Genomic DNA, 15,793 nt, shown 5'->3' with positions numbered 1-15,793 from the left:
CCTTAAGGAAAAGTCACCTCTCCTCAAAATGATAATTTGAGCCAGAAAAAGCCAACCAAAAGAATCAAATCACGTATACAGAAAGAAGCTTTTTGATTTTGGAAAAAGGCAAGAAAGGGGAGGGCGTGACAGAGGTGTACAAAACTATGCCTCGTGTGCAGAAAGCAGATACAGTGAAGTTTTGCCTTCCTCTCTCCTAATACTAGAGCCCAAGTATGGTCATCTAACAAAGCTGAATGTTGGAAGACTCAGGCCAGATAAAAGGAAGTATTTATTCACTCAGTGTATAGAAATAGTATGGAACTCACCTTCAGAAAATGTAATGGTCACCAACTCGGGTGGCTTTAAAAGGAGCTTTGACATTCATGGAGGATAAATCTATCAATGACTACTAGTCATGATGGTTGCGTACTACTTCCAGTATCAAATGCACTACGCCTGAACACCAGTTGCTGGGGAACACAAGTGGGGAGAGTGCTGTTGCACTCATGTGCTGTTTGTGGGCTTCACACCGACACCTGGTTGGCCACTGTGAGAACAGGATGCGGGACTAGATGGGTCTTTGGTTTGAGCCAACAAAGCTATTCTTTATGTTCTTAGGGATTTTATTTCACAGCTGCCATAAATTTTTATCTGTTTAAAAATCAAACTCAAGTGGCCTTTGGAATACACTTAGATCAGTTTAAATCAACAGATAAGCAGATGGTTAGTTAGGTCAATATAGGTCATCTGGAGGCAATTACTCCAAAAGCTGTAATTTGGCCTGTAGGCCACTAATTGCTGCCCACTGGCACAATGCACAACCACGTTATTGGCAACCTCTTATTTCCACCAAGAGAGAGAGATTGTGAGATATTTGGAGGTGTGCATAATTATTTTCAAACATGTGATTTGCCACCCTTCCACAATCCACAAATACATACAAAATGAAAACACTGCACCATGTCAAACAATAAAATCTAAACTGCAGATAAAAGCAGTAAAGTGTAAAAGGTACAGTTGTTAAAAATGGTTAAAAAGCTCTAGAAAACAAGATAAAAAAGAGTTTTGCCTGGTGCCTACCAAAAGAACATTTTTCCCACTCCCTGATCACTTCAAATAGCAGAGGCACCCAGATAAAAGCCTCTGATTTTGATCTTTGTGTACAGGCAGGCTAACATAATCCTTCAGGTATCCAGATATCAAGCCATTTGGGGCTTTAAATGCAAGCACCAGCACTTGAATTGTTCCTGGAAACATACCAGGGTCAGCACAGTTGTTTTGGGCATTGGAAAAACACAGGCTAATAGCTGTATTTTGAATTAACTACAGTTTCTGAACAGTCTACAATGGCAGCCCTGCGTACAACTCATTACAAAAGAGCCAGCTCTACCATTAGGCAGATTGAGACAGACATCATTAGGTCAAGTGCTGAGGGTCAGGCAATGACAGAGCTCTGTGTGCACCACATGGCCTGCTCTGTGCCACCAAAGCTAGCCTGTTGCATTCAGGTACAATGGAGGATGTTGTCTCATTGCTAGTATCAAAAAAAGATTTGACTACCAGTCTGACTGGCTTTTCTACATGGAATACGGTGAGGCACCACCATCTTGCACTTCTCCTGAGTCAGCAAAATGTCTTTGGTCACTCCTGCATTGCAGAAGTGAAATCTGGAGATTATGTTGCATGGTTGACAGCCTTCCCCAACCTCAGGTCCCCACATGCTGTTGCACTACAGCCCCATCGTCTCTCATCATTTGCCGTGCTGGCTGTGGATAACAGGAGCTGTAATCCAACTGGGGAACCAAGTCTAAGAAAGGCTGCTCTACTGACAGCACTCTTACCTCACTTTGCACTAACAAGATATTGTCAGCGCAACAGAAAGCAGTTGCCCATCTTTGCCACTGTATCAGGGAAGGGGGGAGCTTTGTTGAAGCTCTATTTGAGGTAATCACTGGGGGGAATGGATATCCATCTCAATTATACTATCTCAAGCTAAACACAAGTGTCACTACTTAATCCTACCATTTAAGCTAACTCCCCTTCAGAGAAACACACACAGCTCCCTGGTGTGGCTCCCCTTCATTACATACACAACCTTACAAAACAACAAGAACCCACCGACAGCATACCCATCAATATGGCTAATTTAACCCAACAATCCTCTGCCTCACACATGCAAACAAAACACACTGCAGTCAACTGAAGGCAACCAACCATGCCCCGGGCCCTCCAACCTCTTTCACCACCAAAGATAACTAATCAATGAATAGAAAGAGAACCTACTCATGTGACGCTGACATAACAACCTTGCACATACTATGTAAAAGAATGAAAGTTCACTACCCCCCTTCTCTTTCCCCCTCTCACTCACCACATCTCTTCTCCCCCAACTTTATACTGTACTGTCTGTAACATTAGTGTCTCACATTGAATATAACTGATCTGTATACAGGATTATATGAGCAGAAAGCAGAGACGCTGAATGTACTTTCCTAACCCAATAAAATCTTTAATAAAAACCTTATTTTAAAGAAACCTACACAGCTTCTGAGAGTTCACCAAGCATTGCTGTCATGTTTTCAGTCTTCTCACTCTTATCTTTAAAGCCTACAAAACTCTATCCTTAAAGTCAATAAAACTCACTTTATATCAGTGCAGAAGGAATAAGATAAAGATTTCCTGGTGGTTAATATTGTTTGGAAATGATAGTGTTTCCTACTTCGAATCTTCAAGAACGAGGTGGGGTAAAAGGTCTAAATACATAAATAAAATACTTTTACAAAATGCGATTGCTAAATCTCTCTCTCTCTCTGTGTGTGTGTGTGTCCGCCCACCCTACATGTCATGCAAAATGTTTGAATCCAATAAGAAACCCAAGAAGAGAAAATGAAACTGCAGTGCCAAAGCACATAGGCAGCTCCAGTAAAGGGCTATTTATGCTCTGCAGTTCTGCACAACTTAGCTCTGTAGCAAGTGCTGATTCCAGGATCTTTCTTGTATACAATGTGGAATGCTGGGAATGTAGTCTGTGATAATCCATGGTTGGGTGATGTCATATCTAATCTAGGTTCTGGTACACAGAGGTTTCCCCTGGAGCAAAATAGCATTCACTTGCTGAGTGGCACTGCAGAACTGCTCTTGAGTGACAACATGGAACGTGTTGTTAAGTTTCCTTTTTGCTCTGCACACTTCGTTGGTCAGCTCAGCAGTACATTTTGTCCCAGAATAGTTACATGGTGACACAGATGCCAACTATTGGTTCCTTTTCTGGACTCCCAAGAATCCTCTTTAAAAAAGAAAAGAAAAAAAGAACTACGACAAGAGAGCTGTTGTGATTGTAGTAGTTATGAAACTGAGGTACAAACCAGTAAAGGTCTGCTTTGAATCTCTGACACTAAATCACTAAGTGGTTTAAGTAAAGCAAACCCAACCCTCACCCATTGTCTCCCATCTTAAATAGGGGGCTAATAATACTGACCAGCTTTACAGGATTGGGGAGATACAAGGCAATCCAAGGATATATCTTCAAACATTTTAGGACAATTATTAGGGGGAAACCATAACTGTTGAAAGAAATATAATACTGCTTTAAAGATATAGTGCCGATAAGGTCTTTGAAAAGGGCCATCACATAATAGTCCAAATGTATTTTCTTCTGCTCCAGTAGATACAACCCAAATCAATGGATTCAAATCACAAGACTAAGGATTTAGACTAAACTTTAGAAAGAACTTGCTGATGAGGTGAGCTGTTTGACAGACTGACTCGGAAGGTGGTGGACTCTCTATTAGAGGAGTTTAAGCAGTGGCTTGGGAGCCACCTCTCAGGCATGCTGTAGTGGGAGGTTTGTTGAATTGTCAGGGGATCGGACTAAATGACCTTCACTGACCCAAATCCAGGATTCTATGATCTGATGAAGTGGACACTCGTCTACAAAAGCATATGCCATCATAAATGTGTTTAAGGTGCTGCAAGCCTGTTTCTTGTTAATAAAGCCTAAGTGAATGAAAGATGTTCTGCCCTGGTCTTCATTTGCAATCTCAGAGAAGCTAACAGAGGGTTGCTACAGGCTTCTAATCCACACCTGGACAGCTGCTTAGCTTCAAGAATGCTACAACATTAGGTGTTCTCAAACCATTTACTGGGCCTAGTTCTAGTGTCAATTTGCTTTTCTGCAAAGCAGATGGCTTTGAGTACTTTCTTGAGGATGTACCATTATTGCTCATAACAAATCTAGCCCTGCTTTTAAACTGCACAGATTTCACTGAGACAGATTAATTTAAGTGACTGGACAAATAACAACTGTGGCAATTTCAGGAAGATCACAGGGGGTGCAGCAGTCCTGCTCCATTAAAGCCAAACACTGTTTTTTGCCGGCTGGTTTTCATTTTTCATTTTCTTGGTTAAAATACGGATTGCCTTCTACTGTATGTTAGCTATTAGTCACCTCTTTTTGCCTACCCTTGCCCCAGAATAATTTCATATCAGAGATATTGTGGTGAATTAAAATGACATCAACCAAACACCGTTGCTTATTGGAGCATTGTTTAAAGGGGGGCCAGGTGTGCTCTGTAGGGCTCTGTAGGGCTGCTCAAGAATCAGGACTGGCCTAAGGCATTTTGGCACCTGAAGCAAACCGTAAATGGTGCCCCACCCCAGGCAATAAGGGTTGAAGAAACAATTGGAGAATAAATACCTACTTCAGAAACAAGGGTGGGAGGAGACCAGGAGTGCCTTCTATTTGCCAAGAGCAGCAGCAGGCAATGCAGATCCAGCCACCTGAGGTGGTCGGTCGCCTCACCTTGCCTAATGGGTGGGTTGGCCTTGTCAAGAATGCTGCACATTGATCTACACTTGGTTATGAGGCCAGTCTGGAAGAATCCAGTGGGTCAAAAATGTGGCCAACAGAATCTGGAGCTTACTTGCTTTTCAGTCCCCACTGTTGATTATCTGCCGGAGCATTTTATCTTGTAGTCAGTTAATATGACTCACTAAAAGAATCCAGAGCAATTGCTCCATCATTCAAACTAGAATTTCTTTCCAGGGATAGGCTATGTCATAAGCACAGGAAACTCTAATGTGAAACAGGAAAGAATACATGCTGTGCCCCAAGACGCTTCAGGATTCCAGCTACTATAAGACTTATTAAGGATTTATTTTGCCCGTTTGTTTCATTGGCACTGATTCATTTGTTGTCTTCTTCTTTTGACTTGTAAGTTTGATACCTTTGAACAGGTAGGTTTATCCTCTTCTCACTTTCTCACACCTCACTTAAATGCCACAAGACATGAATAACAGCTATTTAAGAACTCAGGGGACTTTGTGCATTCTACATTCTCTCAAAATTCTGAAAGTGCAAACAGAGACTGTAGTTTTGATCCAGGTAGCATATGGAACTGTACATGATTTTAGTTCCCCAAGGATATGGATAAACTAACCATCTTTAGTACAGTAATGACACATCTCCCAAAACAGTCAAAGATCAGAAAGCAATAAAGAAATTTTGCATTCCTGGAGGGTTTAGCATGCAAAACCCAATACAATCATGAAAATTGAGCTCTTGTACATCCCATTAACTTCATTCGGAGGGTTAAGAAGTGGTGCTTAACTTTGGCCAGAATGTGCCATAAGTGTTTGCAAAGGTAATATGACACAGACAAGTTCAAGCACAGTGTGAATTCCTCCTCATATTTTACTGCATTTTTCCTGATGTAGCAACAGCCTTCTCAATTGCTAAAGAGTGAACTTGAGAACAACTACAGTAAACACACTAGGCAAGACACATTAGGATTTTGTTGTCTTCTTACCATCTCATATTTTTTGAATTGGTCCTGCCTATATTTCTCCCATGTACGTCTCCAAAGTAGTTCATATGTAGAGCCAATCCCTGTTTACTCTATAAACTATTTTATCTGGCAACTCTATTTATGAAACTGAGCTTTTAAAAAAACACAAACCCCCCTACCCTAAGATTCAAGTTACATTTTGCCTTGTGTGAGTGGGCATGTTTGCTTATGATTTCAAGCAGCAAGCTGGAGCAGCTCCCTCCATTTACAGTGGTACCTTGGTTTAAAAACACAATTGGTTCCGGAAGTCTGTACTTAACCTGAAGCGTACTTAACCTGAAGCGAACTTTCCCATTGAAAGTAATGGAAAGTGGATTAATCTGTTCCAGACAGGTCCGCGGAGTACTTAAACTGAAAATACTCAAACCGAGGCGTACTTAAACCGAGGTATGACTGTACTCACAAGTGGGTGCACCAGGTGGCCTTTTCAAGGTCCATGTTTGCTTTCCATGTTCGTCTTTGCCCTGTGACTACTTCCTACATGTACACAGTATGCTCACAATCTCATGAAAGATGGTGCAGGGACAGACAAGAGGCAATGAAAGGAAACAATGTAGAGGGAGGAGAGGAGAAGAGGAAGGACTGATGCAGATCCCTGGTTAGCCTCACACAACACTATGTTGAAAGAAGAGAGGGATGGAACCTTATATCTTATCTACAGCAATCTCTGAATGACTACATATGTCAACTCACTGAAAAGCCTGAGTATGACTAACTAGATTCTGTATCTGCCAAACTGCTGGCTTGCGTCCCATCCCCAGACTGAAAACATGTCACCATATTAGTCTTGCAGCTGTTGCTGTTTGTTAAAGGCCAATAAACATGGCCAATTTTTCTATGGCAACCATGGCTAAAGCGTTAGCCATGTCCCCAATCAAAGCTGTGGAAAAATGTCACCAAAACTCAAACATTATCAACTGATCTATCCCAGCTGTAAAAATGTAAGAGAACCTACATCCCTACCCACCCGAGTCAGTCCTACTGCCTCAGGTGTCACAAGACTAAGCTGTCATAGTAGGTTCCATCCAGAACATACACTGACCTTTCAGCAGGCTGGTGTTCGTTTCAAAAGAATTTTTGTATTTCATACCACTTAACAAACAAAAAAATAGCGACGTGGGTGGCGCTGTAGGTTAAACCAGAGACTAGGGCTTCCCGATCAAAAGCTCGGCGGTTCAAATCCCCAGATGGGGTGAGCTCCCATTGCTCTGTCCCTGCTCCTGCCAACCTAGCAGTTCAAAAGCACATCAAAGTGCAAGTAGATAAATAGGTAAGGTGGGCGGGAAGGTAAACGGCGTTTCCGTGTCCTGATCTGGTTCGCCAGAAGTGGCTTTGTCATGCTGGCCACATGACCTGGAAGCTGTACGCCGGCTCCCTCAGCCAATAACGTGAGATGAGCGCCGCAACCCCAGAGTCGGTCACGATTGGACCTAATGATCAGGGGTCCCTTTACCTTTAACGAAAAGAATAACATTTGGCAAATGTCTCCTTAAGATTTTCAGTTACGAAGAAAGCAGATATTAACAAACTGGCTCAACCAATTTCATTCAGGTCATCTCCAAACTGTCTGTACTGGATTCAAACACATACCAGGAAATTTAGATATGCTCAATTAAAGTGGATTAAAGCAGTTTGTCACCCCAGCACAACAAAGGCACTTTTGTAAAAATGGGGGTTTTGCGCTTAGGACAGTGACAGGGAAATGCACTAAAAATGAGTGGGATGAACGAATGATTAACAGGAAGTCATGCAAACGTTGAAGCAGCAATTTGGACTAAATGCTCAATGTCATAGCAAACAAAGCTGAGCAGCGTAAAGCAAACAAAGAATGAATATTCAATAAAGGCTGGCCTAAAGTTGTGAACTCACCCTGTATTTAAAGCACACTGCTTCCTCCAAAGAATCCTGGGAACTGCAGTTTACCCCTCACAGAGCTACAATTCCCAGCAGCCTTAACAAACCACAGTTCCCAGGATTCTTTGTGGGAAGTCATGTACTTTAAAGGTGTATACAGTCATATTCTAACCTCCATGCAAGCAAATCAGGCTGAAAGCTCAAATAGGTAATCTGGAGGAGCCTTGCGACAAACAGCTATGTAAATTTTAAAAATGGATTCAAAATACTTTTGAGAAACCAAACTCTGGTCTGTCTGCACACAGATTCTGATGCTATGTGCTGGGAAGGTAAATTATAATCAAATCAAACCAAGCAGTCGTTTAGCCCAATAGTTTCTATAGGTACCATCAAGTCACATGATTGTGTCTCACTTCAGGGATTAAACTTGATACCTCCAAGTAATGCAAGCAATTAACTACTAATTTACAGCCCTACCCATCATGAACTGTAATTCATTAACTCCCAAAAAGTAACAGATCCTCATCAAGTGCTTCAGGCAGCTCATCTTGGATGTCATGGAAGGATAGCATATTGTTAGTTATTTCATTTATTATTGTTGTATTTTTACTTCCATCCAGAGGCACATGTGGGATTTTCGGATTCAAGTGCCAAAATAACCTGGCCAGCCTTAGATATGCTTTTGGTTGCCCTGGGCAAAATAAAGAGACCAACAAATGTAATAAATAATAATACTCTGCACCTTGACTTAGGGTACGACTGCATCACTACATACGGTACTCCACATCCAGGATGCTCCTACTGCTAGTTTTTGAAGCCATATTCACGTTAGCCACAATCCATATCTATCCTGTAGTTTCCTGTCAAATACTGCTGATTCATGTGTTACTTCTAAAACCACCTACAATCCAAGCAGAAAACTAACAGCATTCACTTAGTACTTCAGGATGGTGTGAACAGCTTCATTAATAGGGAATTCAAGCAGGTTGCAAGGAAATACTTAGAAGATTGTGCATGCTTCGTGAAGACATTCCTGCCCAATCTCTGATGCAAACACCATGCAAATATGGCTTGAAACACAGTGGGGGAAATATATTTGCTACATTTAAAACTGTTAATGTGAACATACCCTTAGGGAGAACACTATTTGCTATTCTGCCTTGGGCTGCAGAATGTCTTGAGTAGGCCATGAGTGCTTCATTGTAAATGCCTTCCTCACCTGCTTTGCAGTTTTGTTCTGTGATGTTAACCATGTTGGCAAAAAACCTTCATCATGAAGAGGGGGGGGGGAATTAAACCTTTACATTACAACAAATCATGTCAACGGCATCCAGAACTTGAATTTGCCTGAATTCAAATCCCTTTGCAGCTCTGAAGGTCACTGCATGGCCGACTTCCGGTTTCCTCGCGCTTCGAAAACGGGTGCGCTTTGCAGAGCTCCGCGAACAGAGCGGTGCGGATAGGCAAAGCGGCTGCCGAAAAGGGCTTTAGGGGGTACGTGAAGGCTACACGTCCCCCCTAGAAGGTCGTGGGGGGCAACCCCAGACCGAAAATTTTTCCAGCGGAGTCCGAAGAGCCCTCCGGAGCTCACGCCGAGACAGGGGTGGGGAGACGGAGAGCACTGGACGCCAGGACACAAGCAGCCCAGGCAGCAAGCCTCGAGACCCGGAGAAGAGAAGCGAGGGTAATTTCCATTATTTTAATCCCTAAAGACTAGAAAACAGTCCAACATAGAGCATAAAAGGATAAAGGGGGACTTTAACCAGACTTCCTCTAGTAACAAGACCAACGTGGAGGCGGAGGTCTGAGAAACAACCGGTTTAAACCCCAAAGAGTTGGACGCAGAGTTAAATCAAAGGGACAATATATCAGGAGAAGACCAAAGGGAAACCCTGCCCATTATACCTAAATCACCACAGGGCAAAAAACAGCGGATATCGTTAATGGAAAGGAGTAAATAGGAGAACTGCAGCGGTTTTTTTTTACCTCAAACTGTGATCCCACGCCGCAGTGCTAAGGCGGAGGTAAAGAAGCGGGACTGAGCCAAAGAAATAGACAAAGATAATCAGCTTTATCTGGGAGCTTTTGCTTTCTAAAGAACGATGACCCACAGAGGGAGGAAAATGGCGTAGCGTGCAGATGAGATGGGCTGGCCTTTCTGAGAATTGAAAAGAGGAGCGTCAGGAGAAAGAGACTGCAGAGGAGGTGGGATTAAAGGAGAAAGAAAGAACACTGAGAGTGGAGGAGCAACGTTAAGAGCAGGGTGGAGACACCCAGTGGCGAAAGAAGAGACTGCATAAAAAGGAGATCTGTACCTCGCTGACCCAATTACTAAGGAAAACATCGCTACACTCGGACATAGAAAAAAGCTATATGGGAGCAGGACACTTTGAATTCTGATATTTTGAACTTGGAGCAAACCATAGTAATATCAGACTTCTCCCTGACTGGAATACAACTGTTGCAGAGCGGGACATTGGACTTAAATAAAAAGTAAAAGGGGATTGTTAGGGGAGGGGGAAGGAGAAGGGAGGTGGGTAGAAAAGGGTCTGAAAGGGGTGGGAATTGAAGGGGAATTGAAAAATTTGAATTTCTGTTTTTCAGACAATAATTTGCAACAGAATATCTATTTGGGGGATAAGGGGAACCATAATTTTGATTATTTTGAAAAAGTACACATACTCAAATTAGACCCCTAAAGTGAAGCTGGACTATATCTCTTAAAGTGGTTTCAAGATGACAAATAATAAGAAATATACTCCTGGGAGAAAGAATTCAGGGCAAGATCAAGAAATGGATTTAAGGGAGTTAATCTTAAGTTTAAGAGGAGACATAGGGGAGATGAGAAGAGAATTTGCTGATATGAAAAATGAAGTGAACGATAGAGTGAAAGGACTAGAGGAGAAATTGGAGGGGTTGGGAGCAAAAACGGAGCATAATGAGAAAGCAATAGCAGAAATGAAACCACAAATAAGAAATATAGTGGAAGAAAATGTGGAATTAAAAAAAGAAGTCAGTGAATTGAAATCACAAATGCAACAATTAGAGGATATAGCGAAGAAAGCATTAAAGGAAGCAAGAGAAAACAAGAAAGAGTGTGAGAAGGTCAGGAAAGATAATGAGGAATTTAAAATTAAACAAGAGGCCACATGGGATGCTCTGTCTATTCTACAAATGCAATGCAAAGAAAATATATTGAGATTGAGAGGGATACCAGAAAGCCCAGAGGAAAACATACAGAAAGTTATTGCAACAGAACTAGCAAAATGGTTAGGAGTGAAAGAGGAAGAAATATGGGAAAACATTGATACTGCATTCAGAGTAAACTCAAAAAAAGCCAAAGAGAACAGGTGGCCTGGAGATTGTATAATCTCACTATTATGTAATAGGCTGAGAAAAACAATACTTCAATTAAGAAGGAAAAGGCCCCTAAAAATAAATGGAGAAACTATCATAATCCTGAAAGAAATCCCCCCTCGACTGTTGAAAAAGAGGGAAAAATATGATTTCCTCACAAAAACCCTAAAAGCAAAATCAATTTTCTTTAAATGGGAGTACCCTGAGGGACTTTCCTTCAATTTTAAAGGAAGGAGAAGAAGATTTGACAATGTAGACGACGCAGACAAGTTCTTCAGGTCATACAAAAATGAGTTAGGTGGTGAAAAAGAACTTCAGAAAGAGACACCAGCCCAAAAAATGTGAAATTTATAAACTTAAACAAAGGTGAGAACAGCACGGAAAACAACTAAATAACATCAACCAAGTAACTCTAAAGCAGTATTGTAAAGTAAGGAACATTGTGAATATAGTTAACAGATATTGATATATGTCAGATTTTAACAAATAAAGATGGTTTTGAAAATTCTGTCATGGAATGTAAATGGAATGAACGAGAAAGGGAAAAGAAATAAGATAGCACATATGCTGATTAAACAAAAGAATGATGTAGTGTGCTTGCAAGAGACGCATGTTACGCAAGAACACAAAAGAGTTTTGATCAACTCAAAGATTGGTCAGGAATTCATAGCGGCGGACCAGGTAAAAAAAAAGGGAGTAGTTGTATATGTTAAGCCAGTTCTGGAACCCAAATTGTTATATTCAGACCCAGGAGGAAGAGTGGTTATATTGAAGTTGGTGGACAAAGGGGAAGAAATTATAATAGTAGGAGTTTATGCCCCAAATGATCAAAAAGCCATATTTTTTAAAAAACCTGGAGGAAAAATTAATAGAATATGTAGGAAAGAAAATAATTCTAATGGGAGACTTGAATGGGGTATTAGAGCCACAATTAGATAGATCGGGAGGAAAGAAAAATAGGGGGAAACTACCACAAACATTTATAGATTTAAGTGAAAGTTTAGATTTAGGAGATGCCTGGAGGTTTAAAAATACAAATATTAAAGAATACACATACTTCTCAGAAGCGAAAAAGTCAGCAAGCAGAATAGACGCCATATGGACGTCAAAGGAATTATTGGGAAGGGTGGAAGAAGCGATAATCCTACCAAGGATAATTTCAGACCATAATCCGGTCCAGATTAAGATCAAGGCTAACTGGTCAACGGGGTTAAGAAGATGGAAATTAAATGTAGCTCTACTAAAAGATGAGAAAGTTATAGAAGGGGCCAAAAAAACATTGAAGGATTATTTTGAACTAAATTCGGAAAAACAAACAGATATCCAAACAATTTGGGAAGCTAAAAAAGCAGTAATCAGAGGGTATTTCATAAAACAAGATTCAATGCAGAGGAAAATTAGTGAGAACGAAAAAAAGAAACTTTATGAGGAAATAAGAAAAAAAGAAAGAGAATTAGATAAACAACCCACCAATGAGAAAATCAAAAAGGAAGTAAAATTATTGCAAACAGAATATGCATGTAAGATAGATCAAGAAATGGATAAAAATTGGAGAATGTATAAACAGGATAATTTTGAATTCGCAAACAAACCAGGGAAATACTTGGCATGGAAATTAAAAAAAAGAAATAGTGAAAAACAGATAAATAAAATTACAATAAATAACGAAGTGATAGATAAACCTAAGAGGATAATAAAAGAATTTGTTAACTTCTATAGAGAATTATATAAGGAAGATTCGAAAATAGGAGAAGAAGCAGAAAAATATCTTGCTAAATATAAGATCCCATGTATTTCTAAAGAAGAAATAAAAAAATTAAATACCCCAATTACAGAAACAGAAGTTAGGAAAGCAATAAAAAAGATGAAAACAGGCAAAACCCCTGGCCCCGATGGTCTCCCTACGGAATATTACTCAAAAATGGAGGAAATAATAATCAACCCATTGGTGGAAATTATGAACCAAGTAATGAAAGTAGGCAAAATTCCGGATTCTTGGAGGGATGCTTATATAACCCTCATACCAAAGCAAGGGGGAGACCCTGAAAAGATGACAAATTATAGACCTATCTCACTCCTAAATTGTGACTATAAAATCTTTACAAACATATTGGCTACAAGATTGAAAGAATCCATAAAAGATATTATACATCCAAACCAGTCGGGCTTCCTCCCAGGGAGACAGATCTCCAATAATACGAGGAACATTATAGACATTATAGAGTACCCGGAGGCAAACTTCGACAAAAAAGCAGCACTCCTACTTATCGACGCTGAGAAAGCGTTCAATAACGTTTCTTGGAAATTTTTGAAAAAACAATGGGAAATGATGGAGATGGGGATGCAGTTTAGGAGAGGATTAGAGGCTATTTATGAACGGCAAAAAGCCAGACTCTTAATTAACGGGAGCTTGACAGAGGAAATCAAAATAAATAAAGGAACTAGACAGGGGTGCCCCCTTTCCCCACTTCTATTTATCCTAGCATTGGAACCGCTACTTCAGCACATCAGGTCTGAGGAAAATATAAAAGGAATTAGGCTCGGGAGAAACTCCTACAAGGTCAGGGCGTTCGCCGATGACCTAATTGTTACAACACAGGACCCCGAGGTAGGAATACCAGCAGCCCTAGATGCAATCAGACAATTTGGAGATTCGATGGGTCTAAGAATAAATTATCAAAAAACAAAAATGTTGACAAAAAACCTAAATAAAGAGGAAAAAGAGAAATTAGAGAACATAACAAAATTGGAAATAAAAAAGAAGGTAAAGTATTTAGGAATTTGGATTTCAAACAATAATTTAAATTTGATGGAAGATAATTATGGTAAAATCTGGAAAGAAATAAAGAAAAATATGGAAATGTGGAATAAATTCCACTTATCTCTATGGGGCCGAATCTCCGTGGTAAAAATGAACATCTTACCGAAATTGATGTTCCTGTTCCAGACAATACCCATACTAGGAGGGAAAAACTGTTTTAAGGAGTGGAGGAAAGATCTAGCGAGGTTTGTCTGGAACGGGAAAAAACCAAGGATAAAACATCAATTGTTGATAGACAAGAGAGAAAGGGGAGGCTTTGCACTTCCCGATCTGGAACTCTATCATGCGGCTGCTGGGCTGGTATGGATAAAAGAATGGATAGTTTTGAAAGAAAGAGAGTTATTGGATTTAGAGGGCCACAATACAAGATTTGGATGGCACGCATATTTGTTATATGGGAAAATAAAATCACACAGAGGATTTCTAGACCACACCATAAGGAAATCTCTGTATAACATTTGGATTAAGTTTAGAGGAATTTTAGAACCTAAAATTCCATTATGGGCTTGCCCAACAGAGGCCATTGCTGTTAAACGAAGGAACATGGATTGGAGCTGGCCCTCATATAGAGAGGTTACGGAAATAGAGAATGGAGAAATAACTCTAAAAAATTATGAGGACATCAAAGGAAGGATGACGGACTGGCTCCAGTACTTTCAGCTGCGCCAAAAATTAGCTGTAGATATTAGAAATGGATTGGCTAAAGAAACATCAAGATTTGAAAAAGAATTATTAATAAAGAGAAAGAAAAATATCTCAGGGATATATGACCTTCTATTAGAGTGGGAGACGAAAGAGGAATTGACCAAAACGGTCATGATCAAATCGGCGCAGGACTGTGGACATAATATAACAACGGAGCAATGGGAACGGCTGTGGACCAAAGACCTGAAATTCACAGCGTGCTATTCATTGAGAGAACATAGCATGAAAATGCTATATAGGTGGCACCTCTCCCCACAGAAGCTAGCAAAGATGTATAAAGGGAGGAGTCCTGAATGTTGGAGGTGCGGGAAAGAATCTGGATCGTATTTCCACATGTGGTGGACATGCGATCTAATTAAAGATTATTGGGATAAAATCTATAATGAAATCAAAAAACTATTCAAGACAACTTTTAAAAAACAACCTGTAATATTCCTCCTAGGCATTTTACCTGATAACTTTAAAAGGGAAGACAGAACGCTAATGATGTATAGCCTGACAGCCGCTAGAATCCTGATTGCAAGGAAATGGAAAGACAAACTGCCCCCTACCATAACAGAGTGGCAAGCCCTGCTGATTGAATACCTACAGTTAGCAAAACTAACGGGCTGGGTACGGGACATAGAATATCAAAAAGTATCAAAGGAATGGAAAATTTTCAGAGAGTATCTAAAAACATATAACAACAACAATATTTTACTGGCAGAACTGGAACGATATCTGTGAAATATAAAAAATGAAACCAAAAATAGAGAGGAAAAATTCTAGTGTAAAGCCGACATAAACTAACCTGTGGGAAATAACAACAACAACAAAAAAGAAACTAGATATGATGGAGAAGGGTTGGAAGCCTTGTTTATTTGTGGAAATGGAATACATCTTGAGACATGATTTTGGTATGTACAATTTCAGTTTGGAGAATTTGGTTTGATGTATTTTGTTATATAGTTTATTTGTTTACATTTGTAAAGATCTGATGTAAATAATTTTTAAATTCTTATTTGAAATAAAGGTTTAAAAAAAAAAGAAGGTCACTGCATGGCCTTGGGCACTCTTGTCATACAATCCACCTCACAGGGTTGTTGTGAAAACAGAATATGATACCCTGAATTCTTTGGGGAAAAATAGTAGGCAAATTGTGTGAAATTCAGCCTTTTGGCCAAAAGGCAGGACAAACACACTAAGAAATAAAATGAATTCATGAACAAATCTTATATAGTTGTAGCAA

The 15,793-nt window shown here is 40.1% G+C and overlaps 1 protein-coding gene across 2 annotated transcripts in view; it reads right to left on the bottom strand.

The window, feature by feature from the left end:
• Nucleotides 1–15,793, bottom strand: part of CFAP96 (cilia and flagella associated protein 96) — a 103,047-nt gene that overhangs the window by 31,661 nt on the left and 55,593 nt on the right. The window lies entirely within an intron of this gene.

Source organism: Zootoca vivipara, chromosome 9 (genome assembly GCF_963506605.1).
Source record: "Zootoca vivipara chromosome 9, rZooViv1.1, whole genome shotgun sequence".
Taxonomy (NCBI): domain Eukaryota; kingdom Metazoa; phylum Chordata; class Lepidosauria; order Squamata; family Lacertidae; genus Zootoca; species Zootoca vivipara.
Note: the sequence above shows the minus strand (reverse complement) of the source record. Positions and strands in the feature narration are given on the sequence as shown.